The 12,500-nt window shown below is 40.5% G+C and overlaps 5 non-coding genes across 5 annotated transcripts in view; 4 read left to right on the top strand and 1 right to left on the bottom strand.

Moving 5' to 3' along the window:
- The first annotated feature begins 6,058 nt into the window (after positions 1–6,058).
- Positions 6,059–6,131, top strand: Trnak-cuu (transfer RNA lysine (anticodon CUU)). The gene has a single exon. It is a non-coding gene; the product is annotated as a tRNA-Lys (tRNA).
- Positions 6,132–6,922: 791 nt separating this feature from the next.
- On the top strand, positions 6,923–6,994 carry Trnap-cgg (transfer RNA proline (anticodon CGG)). Its single transcript has one exon. It is a non-coding gene; the product is annotated as a tRNA-Pro (tRNA).
- Positions 6,995–11,221: 4,227 nt separating this feature from the next.
- On the bottom strand, positions 11,222–11,332 carry Trnai-uau (transfer RNA isoleucine (anticodon UAU)). Its single transcript has 2 exons — positions 11,295–11,332; positions 11,222–11,257 (listed from the first exon to the last, which is right to left on the bottom strand). It is a non-coding gene; the product is annotated as a tRNA-Ile (tRNA).
- Positions 11,333–11,585: 253 nt separating this feature from the next.
- Positions 11,586–11,658, top strand: Trnak-cuu (transfer RNA lysine (anticodon CUU)). Its single transcript has one exon. It is a non-coding gene; the product is annotated as a tRNA-Lys (tRNA).
- Positions 11,659–12,463: 805 nt separating this feature from the next.
- Positions 12,464–12,500, top strand: part of Trnap-cgg (transfer RNA proline (anticodon CGG)) — a 72-nt gene continuing 35 nt past the window's right edge. Inside the window, exon 1 of the tRNA in view lies at positions 12,464–12,500. This exon is cut by the window's right edge and continues 35 nt beyond it. This is a non-coding gene — a tRNA (tRNA-Pro).

Below are 12,500 nucleotides of genomic sequence, written 5' to 3' on the forward strand. Positions count from 1 at the left end.
ACACTTTATCACGTAACAGCAATGTTATGGTACCATGTGAAACATTAGTTATTGCTAAACAAGATCCAGTTATTTATTGTGACGTAACAAGTTAGCATGGCAACAGGAAAGCCTTTTAAAAACACCCTATATTTTGACTGCCTTTAGTTGCTCATATCTGAAAAACGAACTCGGTGACCCCCATTTTTTACTTCTGAAATGTAATCAGCATGAAAGAATGAAACTCTCTGTAAAGTTTTAAAAAAATGTGAAGCAAATTCAAAGCTACCTTAACTTTTCAATCATTTAAGGTGGCTCTGAATCTGCTCCACAGAATTTGTTTACACTTTGCAGAAAGTTTCATTCTGTCATACTGATTTCATTTCAGAAATGAAAAAAGGGGGTCGCTGGATTCTTTTTTCGGATAAGAGCAGCCAAAGCCAAAGTATGGGTGTTTTTGCAGTGCTTTCCTTTTGCTTGGTAACTTTTTACGTCACAAAAATGACCGAATCTTTTTCATCAATAATTGGTGTTTGATATTGTACCATAACATTGCTGTTAAGTGATTAAGTGTTGTAGTGTCAATCCTTCTAATAAGAACGCTTCTTTCAAGTGTTGAAACTGGTTTTAGCCACCTTAAAACAATAGAAGCTGCTTACAATACCAAACAGTAGCAGGTTACAAGATCTGCTACACTACTGCTTTAAGAACCATACTCACCCAACTTACATTTCGCGCCTTTTTTGTTGTTGTTATCCGGGAATTTGGAGCGTTTAATTCCATATATGGGCAAGTATCGTTGAGTTATTTTTGCACTCGAGAGAAAAATTACAGTAATTTTGTCAGGGAAGTAAATAAACAGTTCGAAGATCCTCGAGGAGGATTAACGTCACGTGTGAAATTAAATGAATTTCGATCAGAAAAACAGCAGAATACCTTGAGTGCTTACCACTCAGCCAAAAAATCCGGAAATTTAGGTTTGAGGTCAAATGGAAAGGCAATTTTCCGGAAAATCTGTTCGGAAATTGTGGACAACCTCCAGAGGCACCCGTGTTACACAATCTAAATGGGTAATACCCGTGCAACCCATCTCAGATGATCATCCGAGTCATCCAAGCAACTCATTAAATATGCGTTTCCTCTTTCACTTCAATTACATGAAGTTTACCCTATACTTAGAAATTTTCTCGTCAGGAAAAAAATAGGGAAAAAAAACAATTTTTTTTAAGATGATGGACGGACATGGATGACAAAAAGGTTGAACCATCGAAGCACGCTGCTGAATGAGGGCGAATTTTTATAATATTGAAAGAGCGACCCATTACCAATATTGAAAGATAATCGATTTAAGATGAGTGCTTACTTAGAATGGGCGTTTAGACTTAAAGGACGACTTAAACACAGTTTATCAGCACTATTCAAAATGGGTGCTTAGACCCAAATACGGTGCATGCATGTTTGGATGACTCGGATGATCATCTGAGATGCCTTGCACCCACTGATCTAAATTTAGATTATATGGGTATTACCCATTTAGATTGTGTAACACTGGTTCCAGAGGTAGTCCTCTTTTTCCGTTCGGAACGGAATTCGCGAAATGCCCTTACCATTTGCGAGAATCCTTCCGTTTTCAGATCCTTTCTCACAAGATCGAGAGAATATGCGGGATGGAATACTGTGTAGTAAATGGTAAGCACCCCTTCATTTCGAGCGCTTTTCAATGAAGCGTGGAGCTACGTCTGCAGTGAATCCAAGAAGCAAATACAGTTTCTACGCGTGGGACTTGGTTGTTTGAACTTTTAACTGGACCTTAATTAATAAGCAAGCAACCCATATTTATTTTATACCCAAGCAGTTCGCAATGGAAACAACAAGGCGAGATAATTTAATTCGCTGTTAGCGCGGTACACAGTTGTAGCATTTGATGGATTGCTCTTACTCTACGTTCCGAGAATTTCTTCTAACGGGTGTTGAGTCCAACAACAATTTCTTCTTCCTGTAAATATACTCAAGCTGACCTTTTGACCTCTATAGTTTTCAACTTTCCCGAACCAAAAATAAAAAGGTTAGACACAAGCTTGCTTCCAGAAAACGCAGTTTTATTATCAGCGAGAAAATGAAATGAACAGCAAGGGATAAAGGCTTTTTACTGATTGTGATGGAGATCAGTATTCAAATGTTTGCCCAAGACTTGCCTTGCCTCTTTGTTCAGTCCCGGCAGCCTGAGCGGAAGACACGCACAATGTTTGAACAGAATTATCGACCTGACAGTGGATTTGCTGTTAGTGATTTCTTACAATGTAGTTCAAGAAGTTATTTCTTCATTTTCCAGAAACGATAACACATAAATTCTGATCGCTCCAGCCGCTAATCGAGGAATTCCCAAATTAGGTACTCTTAGCTGTCATTCCATTCAAGAGCTGACGCTTCAACAACGATTCGGTTTCCACTCGATAACATCTTTCGAAGAGCAAGTCGTACCTAAATAATATTAGAAACTCAAATTCTAGTAAATATAGCGTATTTTCCAAAACCGCGTGACAGACGATTGTTATAACTCAATCGCTGTTAGAGATCTTGCGGAAAATCGCAGGTTCTATCTTACTTGGCCAAAACCTTGCTTACAAGTGCATTCGTTGCAGACTAATGTACTGCAATCCAATATAAATTTATACGGCATCAAGAGTTCGGTTATAATAAAGAAATAATATATAATATATAGAAATAGAAAATGATGACAAGAAAACTCTAACGTCTGCTGTAAGCTTGAATGGCGACGTGGTGTGTGATTGTTGAAATATGCCAGAATCCCTGTCAACACGGAATTGCAAACGTTTCCAGGCCCTCTTCGTTTTTTTAACGAGTTTTGCAAAATAATTAAGGCAACGAGCCATGCATTAAGAAGGAAAACATTACCTAAAAGCTAAGTAAGTGTCTTGTCTCTCGTTCTATTTCTCTCACCTTTACGGTGTTCTTCATTGAAATTCTCTCTTGTTCTCCTTCCTCGGCTTTCTTCGCTTAAATTTCTCAAATTTCGTCGAATCTTCTCTCGTGCTCTTTCCTGCTCTTTATCCCGTTGCCCGTCACTAATATGATTTCCGCCAGAAAAACGCGGGTTGGCAAATGCAACGCCTCCACGCGATTTCCAGCCAAAGAAAATGGCCCGAACACTCCCGTCCCCACAGGCTGCGGCCCCGCCATCTCGTGTCAACCCACCCTTCTCCCGGGACGTGCTGGCAGTACTGGTCACTCGTTCCAGAATCAAGTTTAAAACACTTCTCGTTAAATATCGGAATTTTCTAATGTTACGTCTGCACTTAACTTCATGGCGTGCACCTAGCCTCATGGCGTGCAGGACGCCACTATCAGATGGATCGGCTCGTTCTTAACGGACCATTAACAGAGTACAAATCGGTTAGGTTTACTCGCATCCAGTTACACCGAATGGGGGAATACGTATACCACAAGAAACAAAACTCGTGTCACTGCTGTTCGCCATATTGGCGAACAATCTGTGAAGGGAGTGGAAATATAGGATTAAAAATATTGATGACACCTCGGTATTTGAATCTATTCAAAAATTTGGTTTATCAACGGAATTGATAATGTAAATTGGCCACCGTACAGAGATTCTAAAAGATTCGCTATGACGAAGGGCTAACGCTCGAAACGTCAGCTTTTAGAATCTCTGTACGGTGGCAAATTTACATTATCAACTCCGTTGATAAACCAATTTTTTGTATACTACTTCCCCACCGACATAGCACCACAGCTTCTTTAGAAACTACCCCCTTCATTCATTTGAATCTATTCCTCGATGTTTGCCTAGCTACCTGCCATTTATCGCCGCAAATATTATTCTTCAATGAGAAACATGCGACTTAATGAGAAAATGGTTATCAGTTTTTTGAAATATTAACCTACCGAAGTATTAACCTACCGATTCAGCTTAATAGTATTGTCGGGTAGACTATACGGAAGCCTTAGCCTTGGCCGGCCTGGAGTCTCTTAGTGTCGGGAGAGTAGGGGCTTATGAGCGGTTTATTTATCTAATTGGTCAGAGATCGTCACTGCTGTGTCTCCCGCGTCAGTAGCCTTTCCAAACTGCTAAGTTAATTCAATCTTGTGCTGGCTAAGTTGATCTAGCAAAAACTCTTCGAAGTCGCTCAAATCTTGGCTCGTGGCGGCTTTATCACTTAAACTAGAACTGTAACTAACTCCACCAATGCAAACGTGGCGTGCACGAAAGGGAAAAACATTTCTTAATGTAAAGCCTTCAAAAGAAGCTGCAATTGGACTGGTTGACATTCGACCACTGTACTCTCACATGCGGCCTGGTGGTCTCGCTTCGGGTGCGAGAGGTCCCAAGTTCGACTCCCGGACAGGCAGACAGAGCTCTTTTTGTACTTCTTCGTAAAAAAGATCTTAATTAAGGAACGATTTCTCTGACGAAATGACTCTTTGAAATCATGGTTGCTACGAGATGTGAAGTCAAAGGAATGTGTCCGTTTCAAGGACAATTCCCAACTGAGACTAAATCAATTAAGCTCTTTCTTGAAAGCTCTGGCCAAAAGGAGATGGCCTAAAACTCGTCATCTTTTGATTAAATTAGTGTGACCTCAATGATGCATTCCAGTACATGCAAATGCGTACAACTAAACAGAATGTCATACACTTCAGACTTTAACAAGCCTCACACTGTTATCAGTAAAACACAAGACACCGCTCGGATTTGAACCCATGATCGTCATTTTACAACCAACCGCGCTACGGGGCTTTGCTCGAAAAGAACTGTGGCTTTCCGTGGTTTGAATCAAAATCATCTTAACGAAATATTTCACCGTCCACAATTTGAAGAAGTCTGTTACAACAGTTTAGGACCTTTTCCGTGCCGGTTCTAATGGATAAGGTATTTTTCTCCTACCCGGAAAAGAAAACCAAAGATTTCTGGCTCAAGGCCCTGTCGGCGGTGTTGAGAGTCATTCTAGCACGAAACTGCTTTCCCTTTTACTCCAGACTTTTCGAGACAAAACGCTTTCAACTCAAAATCCGCTGAGCTGAAGCGCCCTTTTCATTCGACAGAGGCATTACCACTTGTTAGTATTGCTTCAAGATGCGGGGTAACCAGGAAGAACGGTATCCAATCCGAGATTGTCGTGTAGACAGACGGAACAGCAGGTGAACTGGACCATCGAGTTCTCTACGCCTATCCCTTTTCAAAACCAAATATTCCTTAAAACCAAAGTGACAACTCGGGTTCGGCCAAATTATGATCTAGTAAATGTTTGAATGGGGTAGTTTCTAAAGAAACTGTGGTGCTACGTCGGTGGGGAAGTATTATACAAAAAATTGGTTTTATCAACGGAGTTGATAATGTAAATTGACCACTGTACAGAGATTCTAAAAGCTGACGTTGCAAGCGTTTAGCCCTTCTTGCATTCGCTCTGACGAAGGGCTAACGCTGGAAACGTCAGCTTTTAGAATCTCTGTACGGTGGTCAATTTACATTATCAACTCCATTGATAAAACCAAATTTTAGTAAAATCTTTCTTGAGTTTGGTTAACGTTATTACCAGCCGGAGCCGTATCGACAAATATATATTGTTGTATCGCATGGACTAAATTTTGCCAGTGTAGGTTGAACATCGTTAAGCGTGAAAGACGATGACTCAAGAACTCTGTAAACTGACAACAAGGCCTTTACGAAAATCGTACTCTGTAAAATGAGAGTGCTCCCGGCGGGGATCGAACCCGCGACCTTCGCATTACTTTAGCACCCCGGATGGCCGTTGCCAGTACTGCTCTAACCTACTGTGCTACGGGAGCTCCCGCTAAGAAGAAAGAATGCGCAAAATGTATTTTGCATGGCCGGTTACCCTTTAGTTGTCTTGCGATTGTCTTTTCCCACTACGTCCATGGCAATGATTATTAATTTTTGGAGGTATGACAGGAAGATCAAAGCCAAAATGGCCATTGTTTATGTTAACAACCAAACGGAGGTTTCGCCCAGCAAAAGCATACCCGTTTATCATGTAGTGTTCTGGAACATTCCACCAGCTTTCGAGCCACATTGCGAGGAGCCCGGCTAGCTCAGTCGGTAGAGCATGAGACTCTTAATCTCAGGGTCGTGGGTTCGAGCCCCACGTTGGGCGAAACAATATCTTTATTGTTGGATCAATAATCTTGTGTACACAACTTAGCCTTTTCGTTGAGTTGGACTGGATAAATGGCCAAGTCGGCGTCACGGAGGTTATTACACTAAAGTGACAATCAAAAGTAAAGATCGAGCTGTCCTAAAACAAGAGAGGTAATAACACAACCTACAACACAATTATTTGTATTTCTGTCACATTCTACACTAAGGAATTTAAAGGGGAAGTTAACAGATTGTTTTTGTTGTTTTATTGTATGACTTTGCTGCCTTAGATAAACCTTCCGTTTAACCCACCATTCAAATTGCGTGTTTGACTGTCAACCACGCAGTCTCTGAGGAATCGTCAAAGCGGAATTTGTGAATTTTCTCCACCGACTGATCGATCACATCTCGTATCAACCCATCCTTTGCCCTGGACGTGCTGGCAGCACTTGTTAATCACTCCAGAGTTAAACTGTAATCACTTCTCGTTGAGGACCGGAATTCTTGAATGTTTTGTCTGTGGTTAGCTTCAATGGACCTCTTTACCGCTGTGTCTGCAGCGTTAGTAGCCTTTTCCAAACTGCAAAGTTAATTCAATCCTGTGCTGCCTTAGTTTATCCAGTCAAAACTCCTTGAAGTCGCCCAAATCTTGGCGGGTAGCGGCTTTATCACTTAAACTAGAACTGTAACTAACACCACCGATGCGAACGTGGCGTGCACCCAAGGGAAACACATTTCTTGATGTAAACCCTTCAAAAGAGGCTGTAATTCGAATTGTTAAGATTCGACCACCGTACTCTCACACGCGGCCTGTTGGTCTAATGGTATGATTCTCGCTTCGGGTGCGAGAGGCCCCGGGTTCGACTCCCGGACAGGCCCCACACGTGTTTCCGTTTCGGGCAATTTAATTATGGAAACCCGTCGTCAAGTTGCCTTGTTTTCATATCCTGTCTATGCTGTTTTACGACGCCAACTTCGTAATAATTCAAAAAGCATTACTGATGAGGCAAAAGTAAATGGCCTGCATGATGATAATTCTCTTGTGTCTCTAACGTTGCCAGAATCAGTTGAAAACGAAGTACATGCTGTTAATTCGAGTCTTTCCAATGCGTCTAGTTTTTTTACCAGCAAAGCGTGGTTTTAAAATGGCCTGTTTGAACATTAACAGTCTCGTCAAACATATTGACGAACTTAGAGTTTTCTGTTGATATTCTGGCAATCAACGAAACAAAACTTGACGAATCCATAAAAAGTTCCGAGCTCCATATACCTGGCTACGAATTTATCCGTCGTGACAGAATTAAGTAGAAATGGTGGAGGAGTAGGTTTTTATATTAAGTCTTCTAATTCTTATGTAGTGCGCTCAGATCTAAATGTAATTAATCTCGAAAATTTAATCATTGAAATTCGTAAACCGAACTCTAGGCCTTTTCTGATAGCGACATGGTACAGACCTCCCTGTTCTCCTACCGATTTATTTTCAAGTTATGAGTCATTTATCGACAAGGTTGATTCTCTTGACCTTGAATACTATTTGTTGGGTGACTTAAACTGTAATTTGGCCTCTTCTACATCTGATGCAAACACTCGTCATTTACTCGAGATTTCGGATTTATATGGGCTCAATCAATTAATAAATGAACCAACTCGTGTTACTGAATCCTCATCTACATTAATCGATTTGATTTTTGCTAATCATGCAGATAAGGTAAGCTGTTCCGGTGTCTCCCATATTGGCATCAGCGATCATAGCCTCGTCTATGTTTATCGTAAACTTTCTTCTGATTTATCATCGAAAGGACACTCTTACGTCTCTTATAGAAATTTTAGAAATTTTAATCGAGATAATTTTCGAAATGAAATCTCTCAACAAGACTGGTCTTTCGATGAATCTGAAGATCCAAATTTGGTTTGGTCTAACTGGAAAACAAAATTTTTGCGGGTTGTCAATTCTCATGCTCCAATTCGATCTAGTCGACGTGCTAAATTGAATAACCCACCCTGGATTAATTCAGTCTTGAAGAATGATATGCGCTGTCGTGATGCTGGTAAAAAGAAGGCGATAAAAACAAAGAATCCTCGTGACTGGGCTAATTACAGAAAATTACGAAATAAAATCAACAATAATGTAAAAACCACTAAGGCATCCTATTATCATCCTCCCGTCTGACCTTGTAGCTCAGTCGGTAGAGCGGCGGAGATCTAACCCGAAGGTCGTGGGTTCAATTCCCACCCTGGTCAGAGTTTTTCTCTGTCCTTGTGTGGGCCCATTTCCATCAGTAGGGCTAACGCTCACATGGTTCATATGGGATTGAAATCTAGCACTTCACATTACACTCTATTCAGTTAACTCCATTATCATAATAGTCTTATTCAATCCGAAGGAAACTCTCGAAGGACTTGGAAAACTATTAATCACCTCATGTCACGTCGTCAGAACAACCAACTGGTAAAGGAAGTCAAAGTAAGTGATATATCTATCTGTAATTCTAACGAGATTTCCAATACCTTTAACGAACATTTTTCAACTATTGGGCCCAGACTAGCCCGCGAAATATCTTCTACTTCGGACGAAGTGTCTACTTATTTAAACAATTTTCCTGAAAACTTCAACAAATTCTCTTTTCGTCCAACTACTAGTAGTATTGTTTTTACTCATCTAAATCGATTGTCGAAAACTAAATCTACTGGGTTAGACAATATCTCTGCTAAGTTAATTCGTGAGTGTGCTGATATTATTTCAGGTCCGTTATGTGACCTGTTTAATAAATCTTTGATGTCTGGCATATTTCCTGACGACTGGAAGTGTGCCAGAGTGATTCCGTTGTTCAAACAGGGCGAGTCACTTGATTTGAACAACTACCGACCTATCTCTGTCATTTCAGTTGTCGCCAAAGTGTTTGAGAGGATTGTGTACGATCAGTTATACAACTTCTTAAGTAACGAGGGAATCATCTCTAAACAACAATCCGGTTTCCGGTCTTTGCACTCTACTGTTAGTGCTCTTCTTGAAGCCACTCACAGTTGGGCGTTTAATATCGATCGTGGCTACGTAAATGCAGTAGTGTTCCTCGACTTAAAAAAGGCTTTCGACACTGTTGATCATGAGATACTATTAACTAAAATGAATCAGTACGGAATTCAAGGGAAATCGCTTGATTGGTTTAAATCATATTTGACGAATCGCACACAACGGTGCTCCGTTAACGGTTGTCTCTCTGATTTTACCACTCTTAAATGCGGTGTGCCACAGGGAACGATCCTTGGCCCTCTTTTATTTCTAATTTATATTAATGATTTGCCTAAGTGTCTATCGTTCAGCGTTCCTAGAATGTATGCTGATGATACACATATTACTTATGCTGGCTCTGATTTACATCTGATTCAGTCTAGTATATCTCAGGACCTTGAAAAGCTAAGCAAATGGCTTGTGTCTAACAAACTTACTTTGAACGCTACAAAGACTGAATTTATGTTGATCGGATCCAGGCAAAGATTAAGCACTCTATCTGATACTCTTGAACTCTCCATTGCTAATGTTCCAATTGAAAAAGTTTCCTCAGTGACATCACTTGGAATATATGTTGACGAAAATCTAACATGGTATCTCCACGTTGATAAACTGTGTAAAAAGATTGCTTCCGCAATTGGAGCCATTAAACGAGTTAAGCCATTCAGTGTGCCTCAATCAACTTTACTCAGTATATACAACTCACTAGTTCAACCCCATTTTGATTACTGCAGCCTGGTCTGGGGTATTTGTGGTAAAACATTATCTAACAAGCTACAAAAACTACAGAACCGTGCTGCACGAGTGATAACTTCATCGAGCTATGACGCTGATGTTAATTCCTTGTTTGACAAACTCAGCTGGAAAGACTTAAATTCTCAACGTCAAATTCAGAAAGCTTTAATGGTTTTCAAGTCTTTAAATGGTCTGGTTCCCGAATATCTCACGTCTAAATTTTTAACGCGTAATGAATCAAACTATGCTCTGAGGGATTCGGCAAATAAACTTGTTGTTCCGTTTCCGAGAACAAACTACATGAAAAATAATTTTAGTTACAGCGGCGCAACTCTTTGGAACAGCTTACATCGTAACATTAGAGAATCTAGTTCCATAGATCAATTTAAACGCCTTCTCTATCAAAATTTTTAAATACACGGCATTCATGGAAATCAGGTCTGTAGGTAGCTTATTTTGTAAATTAATGTAATAATAGGATTAGGATTTTAGATTTTAAGATTTTAGGATTTTACAAATCTCTTTTTTGGAATTGTACCTGATGAATTTTTTACCGTGTAAAAACTAAGTAAATAAATAAATAAATAAATAAATAAATACTTGAATTGTTCTGCTTCATCATCACATGTGTGAAGTTATGGTGCCTTAAACTTTGTTTTGAAATACCTTATGTTTTACTGAAGACGAAAGCTCTTTTTGTGCTTCTTTCGTAAACAAGATGCTAATTAAGGAACGATTTCTCTGACCAAATGAATCTTTGAAATGGTTGCTTCGAGATGTGAAGTCAAAAGAACGTGTCCGCTTCAGTGACAATTCCCAACCAACTGAGACTACATCGATTAAGCTCTTTCTCGGAAGCTCTGGCTAAAAGGAGAAGATGGCCTAAAACTCGTCATCTTTTCATTAAATTAGTGTGACCTCAATGATGCATTCCAGTACATGCGAATGCGTACAACTAAACAGAATGTCATACACTTCAGACTTTAACAAGCCTCACACTGTTATCAGTACTGACACAAGACACCGCTCGGATTTGAACCCATGATCGCCATTTTACAACCAACCGCGCTACGGGGCTTTGCTTGAAAATAACTGTGGCTTTGCGTGGTTTGAATCAAAGTCATCTTAACGAAATATTTCACCGTCCACAATTAGAAGAAGTCCGTTACAACAGTGTAGGACCTTTTCCGTGCCGGTTCTAATGGATAAGGTATTTTTCTTCTACCCGGAAAAGAAAGCCAAAGATTTCTGGTTCAAGGTCAGTGTAGGTTGAACATCGTTAAGCGTGAAAGACGATGACTCAAGAACTCTGTCATCTGACAACAAGGCCTTTACGAAAATCGTACTCTGTAAAATGGGAGTGCTCCCGGCGGGGATCGAACCCGCGACCTTCGCATTACTTTAGCACCCCGGATGACCGTTACCAGTACTGCTTATAAGTACGACGCTCTAACCGACTGTGCTACGGGAGCTCCCGCTAAGAAGAAAGAATGCGCAAAATGTATTCTGCATGGCCGGTTACCCTTTAGTTGTCTTGCGATTGTCTTTTCCCACTGCGTCCATGGCAATGATTATTAATTTTTGGAGGTATGACAGGAAGATCAAAGCCAAAATGGCCATTGTTTATGTTAACAACCAAACGGAGGTTTCGCCCAGTAAAAGCATACCCGTTAATCATGTAGTGTTCTAGAACATTCCACCAGCTTTCGAGCCACATTGCGAGGAGCCCGGCTAGCTCAGTCGGTAGAGCATGAGACTCTTAATCTCAGGGTCGTGGGTTCGAGCCCCACGTTGGGCGAAAGAATATCTTTATTGTTGGATCAATAATCTTGTGTTCCTCTAATAGTGTACACAACTTAACCTTTTCGTTGAGTTGGACTGGATAAATGGCCAAGTCGGCGTCACGGAGGTTATTACACTAAAGTGACAATCAAAAGTAAAGATCGAGCTGTCCTAAAACAAGAGAGGTAATAACACAACCTACAACACAATTATTTGTATTTCTGTCACATTCTACACTAAGGAATTTAAAGGGGAAGTTAACAGATTGTTTTTGTTGTTTTATTGTATGACTTTGCTGCCTTAGATAAACCTTCCGTTTAACCCACCATTCAAATTGCGTGTTTGACTGTCAACCACGCAGTCTCTGAGGAATCGTCAAAGCGGAATTTGTGAATTTTCTCCACCGACTGATCGATCACATCTCGTATCAACCCATCCTTTGCCCTGGACGTGCTGGCAGCACTTGTTAATCACTCCAGAGTTAAACTGTAATCACTTCTCGTTGAGGACCGGAATTCTTGAATGTTTTGTCTGTGGTTAGCTTCAATGGACCTCTTTACCGCTGTGTCTGCAGCGTTAGTAGCCTTTTCCAAACTGCAAAGTTAATTCAATCCTGTGCTGCCTTAGTTTATCCAGTCAAAACTCCTTGAAGTCGCCCAAATCTTGGCGGGTAGCGGCTTTATCACTTAAACTAGAACTGTAACTAACACCACCGATGCGAACGTGGCGTGCACCCAAGGGAAACACATTTCTTGATGTAAACCCTTCAAAAGAGGCTGTAATTCGAATTGTTAAGATTCGACCACCGTACTCTCACACGCGGCCTGTTGGTCTAATGGTATGATTCTCGCTTCGGGT

This window comes from Montipora foliosa, chromosome 4 (assembly GCF_036669935.1).
Source record: "Montipora foliosa isolate CH-2021 chromosome 4, ASM3666993v2, whole genome shotgun sequence".
Taxonomy (NCBI): Eukaryota; Metazoa; Cnidaria; class Anthozoa; order Scleractinia; family Acroporidae; genus Montipora; species Montipora foliosa.